The 15,900-nt window shown below is 39.7% G+C and overlaps 1 protein-coding gene across 3 annotated transcripts in view; it reads left to right on the forward strand.

Annotated features, from left to right (window-relative positions):
* Nucleotides 1–15,900, forward strand: part of PAK1 (p21 (RAC1) activated kinase 1) — a 150,653-nt gene that overhangs the window by 21,023 nt on the left and 113,730 nt on the right. The window contains exon 1 of one of the 3 annotated variants that reach the window (XM_047878326.1): nucleotides 2,009–2,170. The exons of the other annotated variants lie outside the window; for them this stretch is intronic. The gene's annotated coding sequence lies outside the window, so the exon portion shown is untranslated. Of the gene's footprint in view, nucleotides 1–2,008; nucleotides 2,171–15,900 lie in introns of those variants that run through there. 3 annotated transcript variants of the gene reach the window in all.

The raw sequence follows: 15,900 nt of genomic DNA on the forward strand, positions 1-15,900 counted from the left end.
GATTTGAACCCACGTCTTTATGACTCAAAAATCATCACTGATTGCCATGTCTGTTTACCTTACTAGAATGGAAACTCCTTGAAGGTAGAGGTCTTGTCTGATTCAAATCTGTATTTCCTATTCTCAGCACAAGAACTGAAATAGAACCTTTTTTTTTTTTTTTTTACATTTTTTGAATTTTCTATTTAAAGTCCAGTTAGTTGGGGCGCCTGGGTGCCTCATTCAGTTAAGTGTCCGACTTTGGCTCAGGTCATGATCCCACAGTTCGTGGGTTCGAGCCCTGCGTCGGGCTCTGTGCTGACAGCTCAGAGCCTGGAGCCTGCCTCGGATTCTGTGTCTCCCTCTCTCTCTGTTCCTCCCCTGCCTTCACTCTGTGTCTCTCTCATTCTCCCAAAAATAAATAAAGATTAAAAAAATTAATAAAGTCCAGTTAGTTAACATACAGTGTAATATTTAAAAAGTTTTAAAAAAATATTTATTTATATTTAAGAGAGTATGGAAGCCACAGAGAGGCAGAGAGAAAGGGAGACAGAGGATCTGAAGCAGGCTTTGTGCTGACAGCAGAGAGCCCAATGTGGGGCTCGAACTCAGAAACCAAACCGTGAGATCATGACCTGATACAAAGTTGGATGCTTAACTGACTGAGCCACCCAGGCAGCCCAACATACAGTGTAATATTAGTAACAGGTGTACAATATAGTGATTCAACACTTCCATACATCACCTAGTGTTCATCACAAGTATACTCCTTAAACCCTATCGCTTATTTAGCCCATCCCCCCCCCCCTTTTTGGTAACCATCAGTTTGTTCTCCTTAGTTAAGAGTCTGTTTCTCAGTTTGCCTCTCACTCTTTTTTCCCCCTTTGCTTATTTGTTTCTTGAATTCCAGATATGAGTGAAATCATATGGTATTTGTCTTTCTCTGACTGAATTATTTTGCTTAGCAGAATATCCTCTAGCTCCATCCATGTCATTGCAAATGACAAGATTTCATTCTTTTTGATGGCTGAGTAATATCCACTGTGTGTGTGTGTGTGTGTGTGTGTGTGTGTGTGTGTGTGTATGTATCTCACAACTTCTTTATCCATTCATCAATCGATGGATACTTGGGCTGTTTCCATAGTTGGGCTATTGTAGATAATGCTGCTATAAACATTGGGGTGCATCTGTCCCTTTGAATTAGTATTTTGGATTCTTTGAGTAAATACCAGTAGTGCAATTGCTAGATTGTAGGATAATTCTATTTTTAACTTAAAAAAAAAACTTTTTTTAATGTTTATATTTGAAAGGGAGAGAGAGACACACAGTGTGTGAGTGGGGGAGGGGCAGAGAGGGAGACACAGAATCTGATGCAGGCTCCAGATTCTGAGCTGTCAGCACAGAACCTGATGTGGGGCTCGAACTTACGAACAGTGAGATCATGATCTGAGCTGAAGTTGGACGCTTAACCGACTAAGCCACCTAGGAGCCTCTATTTTTAAATTTTTGAGCAGCCTCCATACTGTTTTCCAGAGTGGCTACACCAGTTTACATTCCCACCAATGGTGCAAGAGAGTTCCCTTTTCTCTGCATCCTTGCCAATACCTGTTGTTTCTTGTGTTGTTGATTTTAGCCATTCTGACAGGTATGAGGTGATACCTCACTGTAGTTTTGATTTGCGTTTCCCTGATAATGAGTGACATTGAGCATCTTTTCTTGTGTCTGTTGGCCATGTGTAATTCTTGACATAGACTAATTTTTATTGAACATAGGATACATTGGAAGATCTAGACTTAGAGAGTAGGGCAATTGGGGTGAGGTGTTGAGAAACTGTTTTTGTAGTCTATGTTATTTGTGTGGGGGAACCTCAGTCCTCAAAGTGAATTTTTTTAATAACCCATGGGGTCAAAAAGGAAAGAAAGTATCATTTACTCCAGAAATCCACAAGCGTAACTAACACAAACATTAGAATGCTTTAAAGAACTTAGAATCTTATTGGGAGAATAATACCTACTTCCTCCTACTTGAGGAAAATTGAGATAATACCAGTAAACGAGCATACCTGCAGTGTAAAGTGTGTAAGTTGTTTTTAGGCCTGGCTCTTCCTTCTTTCCCTTCTCTGGGCTTCAGTTTCTCCGTATAGTGTGTTGGCTTGGATGCCCCTGTGACTCCTGACAACTCCGACATTTAGGTAAGGGTATTGCAGTTGTTCTGTTGCTTACTTCCTCCATTACAGAGTAGCACATACTTGATGTCTGTGATGTTCTGCAGCCCTATAGCCCTTCTGTCTTTAAGCCTAGTTTCCTCTAAAGTCAGTTGCCTTCTTTAGTTTAGTTTTCTTTTTTAGGCTGTTTTTGTGTGGGTTAATGTTCCCTTTGGAGGTTGAATTGAATTGTGTAAGTATCTCAGGAAGTGGCAGAAGCACCTTCCTCAAACGTGGTTCCGTCAAAAGCCCATCAAGTCAAGTCCTGTCCCTAAAGAGGAAGAGAAAACCTGGGCTCCTTAGCCAGTAGATAAAGAGTTTCTTCCTTGAGCTCTCTGGGCTAATGTCACCACTTAAAGAAGGGACATTTCCTTTTAAATTCCAAATACCCCACTCTGTATGTGATTAATATCCCTGGGTTGTTAAAAAAATGATTTATTTAAGTAATCTCTACACCCAATGTGGGGCTCAAACTCATGACTCTGAGATCGAGAGTTGCATGCTCCTTTGACTGAGCCAGCCAGGCACCCCATTGCTGGACCATTTTTATGCCACTCTTCATTTCCCTCTACCTTCCTAAGTCTGACCCTTGGGTCATACAAAGTAAATTCAAGTTCTTCTCCATATCACAGTCCTTTATAATCACAGTGGTGATTTTATTTCTTTTCTTTTCTACTAAATATTTTCTTCATGAGTTTCTCACATGATACTTCTTCTCCTTCTCTCTCATATCACTTTCCTCTCCACAAAAAATTCGTATGGGTAGGCTCTTTATGCTAATTTTCTGGTCTTGTGTAACTCATTCACTTCTCTCAGGTTTTCTCTCGCTGTTGCTTAAATAAGCCACATATACCTCTTTCATGTCTCCCTAACTTGTTTCTCATAGTTTCTTTTGTTTAACCTGTTTTTCATTGCTTTGTTGTACTTCTGCTCAACAACCTTCAAAGCCCAGTTAAAATATCTCTGTCTCTGATACCTTCTCTGACACTGTCCTCCTGTTCCAGACAGAATATCCTTTTTTTCAGTGTTTATGTGATACTTTCTTCTAAAAGCTATGACAGCATTTATTGTATTGTACTTTATTGTATTGTAATTATGCGTGTTCATGTATCTGCCCTCTCCCTAAACACTTCCTCAGTTATTCCAGTGTTGGAAGTACCTGTCATATGCCAGGTGGTCAACAAAAGAAGCAACTAACATTACTGAGTGCCTTACTGCTGTGCAAGTTGCCATATACTGTCAATTAATCCTTACATTGGGTCTCTCATGTAGGTATTACACCCACTGTACAGATGAAGTAATTGAGACCCAGAGATGAGTGATTTATTTATTATCTCACAGAAGACTGGGATTCAAACCTGCTTGCTGACTTCAAAGCTTGAGCTGTATTTAGAACTATTCTTCTGACTTCTAATTCAGTATTCTTTCTGTGTACATTAGAAAAACACAAATTGAGTAAGTAGATGTGCTTAATGCGGTGATAGATAAGAGTTCAAATGGGAGTAGGGTGCAAACAGCGGTAGCACTCACATAATTGCTGTGTATTAAGAAATGATCCTGGAGTTGTTAATGCTTTAATCGGTACTGTAGGCAGTCCTAAAATTTGGCACTTACAAATGAATCTGTTTTAGCTGGTTAGCAGATGTAACAACACCTACCTTAGGGCATGTTCTGTTCTAAAAAGGGATGAAAAGCTTCTTCTCTGTCACTATCGTGGGTAATGTGGATGAGCTCAGCTTTGACCTGAAACAGTGGTAGTGCTTCTGAAATCTTTCACTTCCAAGCTTTGTCATAATTTTGTCAGGTGCTGATAACCTACTGTTTCAGAGTTGTAGAATCAGACAATTGAAATATGAATTGGAATATGGGGTTCTTACTCCAAATGTTTGAATAGCCTAAGCTCTTACCAGGGAGAACCTAAACACGAAGGACTTTTATGGAGTTAGTAAAGGAGGCCAAATTGTAGACCTTGGGAAACACTCCTGTCTCCTTGTTTTGTGATGTGGGCTGTTGAGTCATTCTATATTTTCTTAAGTTGATTAATAGCAAATGTGTTACAGAAAGGTAGCAAAAATAAGACGAGGGTTCAAGCTTTTGGTAGCCTTATGTGATTTGAGTCAAATGATTACTACTTCCTAAGCCTATTCTTGTAGGTGTTTAGTGGTTTTTCCAGGGGATGTGATCCTTCTGTCTAAGGACCACACACCTCTGTTGCCCAGGGACCATGCTACACTGTAGCTTCTTTTACCTTTCTTTTTAAAAAAAGGTCACAAATCCTCCATTCACTCTGTATAGTCTAAAAATTTGTTGAAATCTGACATCTTCTGATGTCTCTTACCCATTCTCTTCCTTGTTGAGGTTTGTTTATACCTTTTAAAATATCTTTATATTGGGGTGCCTGGGTGGCTCGGTCGGTTGAGCGTCCGATTTCAGCTCAGGTCATGATCTCACGGTCCGTGAGTTCGAGCCCCGCGTCGGGCTCTGTGCTGACAGCTCAGAGCCTGGAGCCTGCTTCGGATTCTGTGTCTCCCTCTCTCTCTGACCCTTCCACGTTCATGCTCTGTCTCTCTCTGTCTCAAAAATAAACATTAAAAAAAATTAAAAAAAAATCTTTATATTATTTTAGTGTGATTTTGGGTAGGAACATAGGTAAATGTGTTTTTATTCTGCCAAATTGGACTACAAGCAAACTTCAAAGAATTTAAAGGTCAAGAAAATGAAGTTGCATTTATATCTGGAGTCACAAAACTTTGACATGAAAGTAAGTGAGAGTTAGAGGCTAGACCTTCCTAGGAGATGTCCTAGGTTTAGATTTTGACTTGATCATGTACTAGGTATATGACTTTGGACAAATTACCTCCCTAATCCTTGTTTTTTAAAAAGTTTATTTACTTTCAGAGAAAGATAGAAAGCTCCAGCAGGGATGAGGCAGAGAGAGAGAGAGAGAGAGAGAGAGAGAGAGAGAGAGAGAGAGAGAGAATCCCAAGCAGGCTCCACATTGTCAGTGCAGAGCCTGACGCAGGGCTCAGTCTCATGAACCATGAGATCATGACCTGAACTGAAGTCGAGAGTTGGATACTTAACTGACTAAGCCACCCAGGTGCCCCCGCTAATCCTCACTTTTGAGATTGGATTTTTTTTTTAAAGAGAAAAGATACATCAGAAACTGCACTGAAATAATCATCAAAACATGAGTTTGCTTTTAGCAAACTATGGAATCTTGACCAAATCCTTTCTCCTTTTTGGGCCTCAGTTTCCCTCTATAAATTAGGAACTTTTCCTTGATGACCTCTAAGTTCCTTACTATTCTAAGGAGTCTGAGATTTTCCTGATTCCTGAAGAGCACTGACCCTTTAATGCTAATGTCTAGCCCCTTGTTCAGGATGATGAAGGCCTAGGATTTAGACAAATAGAATTGAGTGCTCTGAAGTCTCTGTGTGTGTATCTGCCTACCATTCTGACTAGAGCACAATACTTTAAAAAAGGAAAGGAAGTGGGGCACCTGGGTGGATCGCCTGAGTGTCTGACTTTGGCTCAGGTCATGATCTCGTGGTTTGTGGGTTCAAGCCCCACACGGGGCTTGCTGCTGTCAGTGCAGAGCCTGCCTCAGATCCTCTGTTGCTCTCTCTCTGCCCTCCCCCACTCACACTCTCTCAAAAATAAATTAAAAGAAAGGAAGGGAAGCAAAAATAAGATAAAAACAGAGAGGGAGACAAACCGTAAGAGACTCTTAAATACAAACTGAGGGTCACTGGAGGGGTGTTGGGGTGGAGGATAGGCTAAATGGGTATTGGGCATTAAGGAGGGCACCTGTTGGGATGAGCACTAGGTGTTATATGTAAGTGATGAATCACTAAATTCTGTTCCTGAAATCATTATTACACTATATGTTAACTAACTTGGATTTAAATTAAATGTGTGTAAATATAAATATGTGTGTGTGTGTGTGTGTGTGTGTGTGTGTGTATACATATATATAATAAACAAAAAGGAGAAAAACCCAACATAGTAGCAATGACAATGAAATGTTCTCCATCTTGGAATTTCTACCCTATAGTGTTAAAGACCACAAGAACATCTGCAGTATAAAAAACCCCTTTGACTTTTTAGTTTAGTATTTCATTAAATTTGTTTGAAAACTAATTAATTTGGTGTGTGTGTGTGTGGTGGAGATGCAAGATATCTATGAAAATCCTTTGGGAACCACTTTGGGAGTGTCTGTCTAATGCACTGTGTTATTAGGAGTATTGTGCTAATTCATATTGATGTATCTAGCACGATATCCAGAATATATAAGGTGATGAATAAATGCTGCTATTTAAAATATTTAAAGGGGTGCCTGGGTGGCTCAGTCAGTTAAGCCTCCGACTGTGGCTCAGGTCATGATCTTATGGTTTGTGAGTTTGAGCCCCATGTCAGGCTCTGTGCTGACAGCTCAGAACCTGGAGCCTGCTTTGGATTCTGTGTCTCCCACTCTCTCTGCCCCTCCCCCACTTACGCTCACACGCTCTCTCTCTCAAAAATAAATATCTTAAAAATTTAAAATATTAAAAAAAAAGAGGAATTGCAGTATACAAACCCATGGCTCTTAGGCAATACATGGTAAACAGGCAGGTATTTTAAAACATTTCACTTTTTTTTGCTTTTTCTCCCAGAATTAAGACAAGCCAGGGTACCTGAGGTCTTAGCATGGAAAGGAGCAGCAATTTTGTTTTTTTGTAGTTGTGATTATTGTGTGTCTGCTCTAGCAGGAGAGAAAGACACTAAAATTATTATAACATTCAATGATGAATGTATAATAGAGGGATGTACAAAGTATTATCTAAGCAAGGAGTGGAAAGGGAGGAGAAGAGGCACTGAAGACTCCAGAAAGGAGGTGACATTTATGTGTGGAAGAATGAGCTTCCATTGAGCTTCCACTGAGCTTTACCAGTTTGAAAATGTGTTGAGGTCTACCATTTCTCTGGGCTTCAGCAGAACCTAGAGGACTCCTTCTTTGGGAAGTCGTTGGAGCCTATTAGGAACTGAGAAGTTCTTTCGAAGTCTGATTTAGTGTTTTTCTGATGCTGGCTTGGACTTCTCTTTATACCAGTGGAGATCTGGAACAAGACACTTGGCCAGGCTGTTGTTCTTAGTCTGGTTGAGGTTTAGGTACTGTTGTTGTTGTGTTTTTAAAAAATTAATTAATTAATTAACTTACTTATTTTTGAGAGAGAGAGAGAGAGAGAGAGCAAGCGAGCAGGGGAGAGGGGCAGAGGGAGAGAGAGAGAATCTTAAGAAGGCTTCACGCTCAGCATGGAGTCCCACACGGGACTCAATCCCAGGGCCCTGGGATCATGACCTGAGCCAAAATCAAGAGCTCAGGTGCTCAACCAACTGGGCCACCCAGGCACCCTAAGATTCAGGTACTGTTAATGGATGTATGTTAGGTAAGCAGAAAATTATGTCTTTCGTTTCGAGAGCTGCCCGAGTGAATTTTTCAAGATAATTGTTTGGAATCTCTACTTTGTGTCATCCCAGGCAGCTGTGGGTCTTTAGGACCTAACCTATTTAAGATACCTAAACATTTAATTCTCTTTAAGTATCTCAGCAATAATTTTTCCTTTTGGAGTAGAAGTTGGCTCTATTTTGACTTGCTACTTTTTGTTTTTTGGTTATTGGGTATCTAAACTTCTTAGTAAGTTCATAGGCTAGAATAGTCTAGCACAGAAATAGTGAGTAAAACATTTTTATTACATGAACAACAAATATTATTGTATTTATTTTATGCTACATGCTGTGCTAGACCCTAGGTATATAAAAGTGAGTAAGATCCAGTTCCTCTCTTGGAGAAGCTCATAGACTTGTGGCAAAGAAAGAGAAAACAATACTTTAGGAATTGTTGGTTGACCATGTACCATTAATCATGATAAGCACTGGGGATGAATGAGAAAATCTCAACCCTTGATGTGCTTATAGCCTAGTGGGAGGTGGTAAGGTGAGAAGGAGCCCTATAAGCCAGTAACTAATACAATGGACAAGGGAGGATGTGGCATTTATCATAAAAGAGAGAGGGGTATGTGGCTGGCTCAGTCAGTGGAGCATGCAGCTCTTGATCATGGGGTTGTGGGTTCTAGCCCCATGTTGGGTGGAGAGGTTACTTAAAAATAAAATCTTTAAAACTTTTTTTAAAAATAAAAGAGAGAAATGGTATTGTGTGCCCTGAGGAAGGTATCACTTTAGAGTTGCACTAGATGGTCTGTTAGCCCTCTCTGAGTCTCAAACAGTATAAGATTCTATGATTTTGTGAATTTTTCACTTATGGGTATCAGAGAGTAAGTGGTATTTTATATACAAAAAACTCATGAAGAAGAGTGTTGGAGAAGACATGAATAGACACTTTTCCAAAGAAGACATCCAGATGGCCAACAGACACATGAAAAAAATGCTCAACATCACTCATCATCAGGGAAATACAAATCAAAACCACACTGAGATACCACCTCACATCAGTCAGAGTGGCTAAAAGGAACAACTCATGAAACAACAGATGCTGGCGAGAATGTGGAGAAATGGGAACCCTCTTGCACTGCTGGTGGGAATGCAAACTGGTGCAGCCTCTGGAAAACAGTGTAGAGGTTCCTCAAAAAATTAAAAATAGAACTACCCTGTGACGCAGCAATAGCATTACTAGGAATTTATCCAAAGGATACAGGAGTGCTGATTCATAGGGGCACATGTACCCCAATGTTTATAGCAGCACTTTCAACAATAGCCAAATTATGGAAAGAGCCTAAATGTCCATCAGCTGATGAATGGATAAAGAAGATGTGGTATATATATACAATGGAATATTACTTGGCAGTCAGAAAGAGTGAAATCCTGCCATTTGCAGCAACATGAATGGAACTGGAAGGTATTATGCTAAGTGAAATAAGTCAGAGAAAGACAGATACCATGTTTTCACTCATATGTGGAACTTGAGAAACTTGACAGAAGACCATGGGGGAAGAGAAGAGGAGAAAAATAATTACAAACAGCGAGGGAGGGAGGCAAACCATAAAAGACTCTTAAATACAGAGAACAAACCAATGGTTGGGTGGGGGGGGGCTGGGGAGAGGGAAAATGGGTGATGGGAATCGAGGAGGATACTTGTTGGGGTGACCACTGGGTGTTGTATGTAAGCAATGAGTCATGGGAATCTACCCCCAAAACCAAGACCACACTGTATATACTGTATGTTAGTATACAACTTGACAATAAATTATATTAAAAAAATGTTAATAAATGCAACTAAAAATGTTAATTAGCAAAATAAATAAATAAAATAAAATAAAATAAAATAAAAATAGCTAATTCCAGTGTAACAGAATTATGGAAGTAGGAAAAGTGATTTTCTGGTTGTTCAATTCTTTTTTTTTTTTTTTTTTTTTTTACAAATTTAAAGTGTTTTTATTTACACACACATGCACACACACAGAGGTTTCCTTTCATTATCTATGACTCAATGTGTTTTTTCTCATAATGATGGCAAATTCATATTAGTTTCTGTTGTTTTCCTCTAGGATTAAATGTTAAAGAAGATGGGTACATGTGTACTTTTGTTTGATTTTAGACACAAGAGAATTTGAAATAAGAAAACAAGCATTACTTAGATATTTGATGACCATGACTGTTTTCTCTTCGCCACATTACCCTAAAAGTTGCCACTTTCACTTAGCACAATTAAGCCAAATATCACAAGAAACACACTTGTAGTTGAACAAATTAATCACTCCTTGTGGTAAGGGGGAACATATCCTATGGTGAACCATGGGGTATCTCTGTAAGAAGGTGCTAGAAAGGACCTGTTATAGGATTTGGGGCTTTGGTTGGGTAAATTTTGTGAGGGTGTAAGGAAGCTGGTTGTTCAATTCTAAAACAATAGTAGTGGCTGCAGAACATTTTCCAGAAAGTGATCCAAGTGAGCAAATGTTTCCTCAATACTTTTTCTGAGACCAGCCTCTCCTTAAGAGTTGTAGATAAAAAAAAAATGTATAAAATGGTGTTTCTGCCCTTGAGAGGCTTTGATTTTATTAGGACTGTAGGATTTCTATGCTAAAAAATTAAACAGTTCCACCAAATAAGCTGGGTAGAAACTTGAAGTGTTTAGAGAAAGGTGAATCATTAGTTTCCTTGACCTCCTGTAACAAAATACCACAAACTGGTTGGCTTAGAACAAAAGAAAATTATAGTCACACAGTTCTGGAGGCCACAAGTCCAAAATTAAGGTGTCAGCCAGGGCCATACTGCCTTTGAAGGTGAAGGAAGGATCTGTTCCAGGCCCTTCGCCTAGCTTCTGGTAGCCTCAGGCATTCCTTGGCTTGTAGATGGACATCTCCCTGTCTTTTCATAGACTCTCTCTCTCCTTGTGTATGTGTGTGTGAACTTCTTAGTAAGCATAGACCAAAATAGCCTAGCTGGAATTTGGAAATTTGTGTCCAAATTTCTCCTTGTAAGGACTCAAGTCATATTGCATTAGGGCCCCCCCTTAATAACCTCATTTTAACTTGATTACCTCTGTAAAGACTCTATTTTAAAATAAAATCACATTCTGAAGTACTAGGGCTTAGGACTTTGACATATCTTATTTTGGGAGACACAGTTCAAACCCATAACCATAGGCTTGAGGATTAGGGGAAAGAACTCAGTCAGCTAGGAGTGGAATTAGCAGAGAGAAGTGGAGATACTGTGAGACAAATCTGTACAGTATCTAAATCCTCATAAGAGGACACTCCAGGTAAATTCATCTTGGTAGAACCAAGGAGTTCTGAGATCCCCAAGCAGGGATATTTAGAGAAAAAAAGATTACTTCAATTTTCTTCTTAGTTGTTTTTGTTCATAGTGTACTTTTGTGGGCAACTTCTTTCTTTTTCTATAAGCACTTTTATTGCTCATGCCACATATCCAATCTTGACCATTAAGATATTGATTGCATGTTGAATAAAAATTTATTCTTAGGTAACAAAAATTAAATTATTTAACTTACATAGTCATTTTTAGTAATAGAAGACATTTTCTTTGTAAATGTGATGAATTTATACCAAAAATGGATGATTTCAAGGAATTTGACATTAGAAAATGAGAGTGGATCATGACATTTCTTAATCTGTGACTCCTGGGGTTAGGATAGTAGTTCTCAAGTTTGGCCACTCCAAGAAAGCTTAAAAATGTATTGACACTTAGATCCCACTCAGGACCAAATAAATTAAATTTGGGGGGGGGGGGCGGTAAAGGTAGGTATGGGGCCCAGGCATCAGTGTTTTAAAAAAGCTGTCCTGGGGGCGCCTGGGTGACGCAGTCGGTTAAGCTTCCGACTTCAGCCAGGTCACGATCTCGCGGTCCGGGAGTTCGAGCCCCGCGTCAGGCTCTGGCCTGATGGCTCGGAGCCTGGAGCCTGTTTCCGATTCTGTGTCTCCCTCTCTCTCTGCCCCTCTCCCGTTCAAGCTCTGTCTCTCTCTGTCCCAAAAATAAATAAACGTTGAAAAAAAAAAAAAAAGCTGTCCTGGTTTGTATACTTGGTTGTAACACTGGCTTAGGGGGGAGTAAGAAAGAAACCAGATTCTTGTCCTTGCTGTGACCTTTGAACATTCCCTAAAGCTATTGAATCTTAGGTACCTCTGAGAATAAATCTAGGTATATTATCTCTGACATGTACCAGCTGTTTAAAAACTACGGGCAAGTTACTGGAATTCTTTTTGGATCTCAGTTTTCTCATTTGTAGAATGGAGACAAACTACCTTTGAGGTTTGCTATGACAATCAAATATTTGCAGATACTTCAGAATGCTTTGTAGATTAAAAGTACTATGTAATATGAGGGTTTAAAAATTTTTTCACTGGTAGATAACTTGCCCAAGATGTTATAACTGCTTGGTGCCCTAGACAAGACCAAAATCTACATCTCCTGAATCTTTTTATTTCCCCATTAATTTGAAAGGTGATTTTTCTTCCTTTCTCTTTCATGTTTTCAGTTCTTTTAAGTTGTATCTGAATGCCTTCTGTATTAGATACTTTCAGGCTACTGGGTATGGTGAGCAGCATGTTGGTTTAGTGGAAAGGACATGGTCTTTGGAGTTGCATGGATGTGAGGTTCAATTCTGACTCCATTACTAACCAAATCACTTTAACCTCTCTAAGTTTCAGTTTCTTTGTATGTTAAACGGAGTATTAAATGAGAAAATAATGTGAAAGCACTTAGCACTGTGCTTGGTATATAATACCAAACACTGATAATTGTTGCTTTTGTTATTATGAGAAGTAGTGATAGCAGAGAATTCATTCATTCATTCATTCATTCATTTATGAGAAAGCACACATGCACACCCCTGGGGGAAAGGGAGAGAGAGAGTCTTAAGAGGCTTCATGCCCAGCGTGGAGCCTGACGAGGGGGCTCAATCTCAAGACCATGAGATCAGGATCTGAGTTGATATCAAGAGTTGGATGCTTAACCGACTGAGCTATTCAGGTGCCCTGAGGGTAATACTTTTAATACAGTTGAATAAATGGTAAAAAAGAAGCTGTTCCATTTGACTTCACTGAACAGGGTCATCTCCTTTTGGTGGCTTTTGGGAGTGGGCTTGATGGGATACCTTCCAAAGTCTTTATTATAACAATTTTAATCAGTATAGTTTTATACTGTTTTAAAGATAATTTTACAAGCTATTCTCATTTAATCCTCACCATCATGTGCAAAGAAAATATCCCAATATATTTAACGAGGAAACCACAACTAAGAGAGATGAAGTGACTTTCAACCAGTCACCTTATGAGTAAGCAATAGAGACAATTATTGTTTAAGGGGAAATTCCAACCCTAGATGCCTTGGGTTTTGTTTCAGATGGACTTTTGGTTTCATAATGGGCTTTCGGATGTAAACCCAGAAGCCTTAGTTTTGTAGTTGTATTAGTTATGTACTGTTGCTTCAATAAATTGCCTGTAAAATTTATCAGCTTAAGAAAAAAATAAACATTATCTTACAGTTTCTGAGGGTGAGGAATTTTAGAGTGGCCAAGCTGGGTGGTTCTGGCTGTTATGTCTCAACTGAGATTACAGTCAAGCTGTTGCCTAGAGCTGCAGTTTTCTAGAGGTTCACCTGGGCCTGGTGGATTCCCTTCCACACTCACTCATCTGGTTATTGGCTAGCTTCAGTTTTTAGCTGGCTGTTGACAGGCTGGTAGCATCAGTTCCTTGCTCACAACATGGCAGCTAGCTTCCCCACAATGAATGATCTGAGAGAGAAAAGAGCAACCAAAACAGAAGCTGCAGTGCCTTTTGTAATCTAATTTCAGAAATGATATATCATCACTTCAACTGTATTCTTTTGATCACACAGACCAACCCTTCTACTAGGTGGGAAAGGATACACAAAGGTGTGAATACCAGGAGGCAGGGATCATTGGGTACTGTCTTGGAGGCTGGCTACCATAGTTGTAGAGAAACTGAGGCCCAGGCTGTATAATACATAGTTAAGGAGCTAACTTTAATATGCAAGTTTAGATTCTACTCCATGTTCCAGGTATGGTGGATATCAGGAAAATCCCCATGTCTTTAAGGGATGGTTTCTTAGGACACAGGGAACAGGGAATCTTGCAGAAACCTCTTGAGTCTCATGTATTTACTATTGCTCTTTCTAAGTTGGTAACATAATCATGCCTGTTTTTACAAATAGACACTTTATTGATCGGTTGGGAGCATGAGAGGGTTTCTTTGCCATTGAGTGCTACCTGGTGAAATTAACCTTGGAAATCTTTACCTGTTGAGAAAATTACCTGAGGGAACTTTACAAGCCTCCAGCACTTAGTGCTTTAAAAACCCCTTTCACATTCACTTTTCATGTGATCATCTACAAGGAATAGTGTGATGAGATGGGAAATTGACTGCCATTTAAGTCAGTACATCTGAATTTGGGTTCCAGCTTAGGCACTAACTGTGATTTTGACAAAGTCACGTTCTCCCCCTTGACCCCAGTTTCCTTAAGTAACACAAGGAGGTGTAAACTAGAGTCTCAGGGTTTGGAAGTGCAACTTCACAGGCTATTGTGGTGAGACTGGGAAGTGGGAAGACTCTGAGGAAGGGGAACTTCCCCACCTCCTTTTCAGCCAGAGCAGCTATGCATTTACCTGTTTACATATTGTTGTTTCTGTAAGATTTGACTGGAAAAAAGAGTTTGAGAGGCTTTAAAAAAAAAGCTTGGAAACCATTGGATTGAGTGATTGCAGAAGCCTTCTCCGTGTAAAGACGGAGTTGGTTTTTCTGATGCCATTGGGCAAGCAGTAGCCTGGGGGTCCTGGCCTCTACTATCCTTTCTACATCTCTATAGATAGAACAGCAGAGCAGTGGACGTAGATGTCTTCTAAGAAATCTAGATGTTTTTCTCACCCTTTTCCCCTTAGATTTTTTTTCTTTAAGCCAGTAGTGGGAGAGGTGGGCAGTTTTCTTTAAGCCAGTGGTGGGAGAGGGGATGGCTAGTTCTCCATTTTTAATGTGGCATAGCTTCTTCTGGAATTAGGATCCAGATCTGGAGGAATGAATGAAGGCCTTTCTTGGAGAGGCAGAAGTCACTGAACAGGCTTCCTGGGAGAGGAGGGGGCTGGGTGAATCAGCAGCAGGTGAGAAGAACTGGTCTTAAAAGTTGGCCTCTGCCTCTTTAGGATTATATAGATGTAAAAATGCTTTCTCTAGCCTATTCTTGGTCCCCAAGCCCATCTACCTTTTGGAGACTAATAGAGAAGATAGAGGTGGGAGGAATTTCAGATGAATCTTGCTTACAGCAGCTTGGGAGGGCCCTTGTCCTTTGGTGGCTCCAATAGTTTTTATTATTTCCTTGTTGGCTATAGAAAGCAGATCTTTACTAGCAGATTGAAGTTAGTCTTTAGCCATTTTTTCCGTACTCTGTTCTTTTATTTTCCAGGTAGTATTCTTTTTTTGGGATAGAAGCCTGGAAATGAATAGATTAGTGGAAGGAGGATTGGATTTAGAATCAGTAGGTCTGGACAAAGCTCTGGCTCTCCCACTTACTTGTGTGACCTTGGGCAAGTTTCTTAATCTTTCTCAGTTTGTTTCCTCATATGTAAAATAGGATTGCTGTGAAGATTAAAGGAGGTAAGTATGTAAGGTACTGCATCTGCCCATAATATGTGCTCACTAGGTGATAAGTATTTACAATTATTTTTATATTTACCTTTTTGAGAATTTAGGATAGATGCTAGTTATAAAATTACTATTTTATATTAGAGTAACAATGTCGGTACTGGAAAAAGTCTTACAATTCATCTTCTATATTCATTTTACAACGGGTGCATTTTATAATTGGAATTATTCAGGCTCCACGTCAAGCAGTGAATGGCCCAAGACCACCAATAGAGGCAGCAGGGACTCAGTTTACAGTACATCATTCTCCAATTACAGGAGTGTCTTAGACTAGTCTGGGCAGCTGGGGCTGGGGTAGACATCCGTATAGGTTCCTAACTTTATGCTTTGAGGGCCATTAATCTATGTGTCCTGAGAAACCAGAGGCCACCTTGAGTTGGATACTGCTGGGTAGAGCCAATGTCTTAAGTTTCCATTCTCCTGAGAGGTATTCCCTGGTGTGGACCTGGGCCCTTGAAGAGGTACTTCATGGTTCTTTCCTTGGCAACTAAACCTGTCCTTCCCTCTTCATAAAATAAAAACAAATCCTGAAAAGAGTAGACAAGTGTA

This window comes from Prionailurus viverrinus, chromosome D1 (genome assembly GCF_022837055.1).
Source record: "Prionailurus viverrinus isolate Anna chromosome D1, UM_Priviv_1.0, whole genome shotgun sequence".
NCBI classification, from domain to species: domain Eukaryota; kingdom Metazoa; phylum Chordata; class Mammalia; order Carnivora; family Felidae; genus Prionailurus; species Prionailurus viverrinus.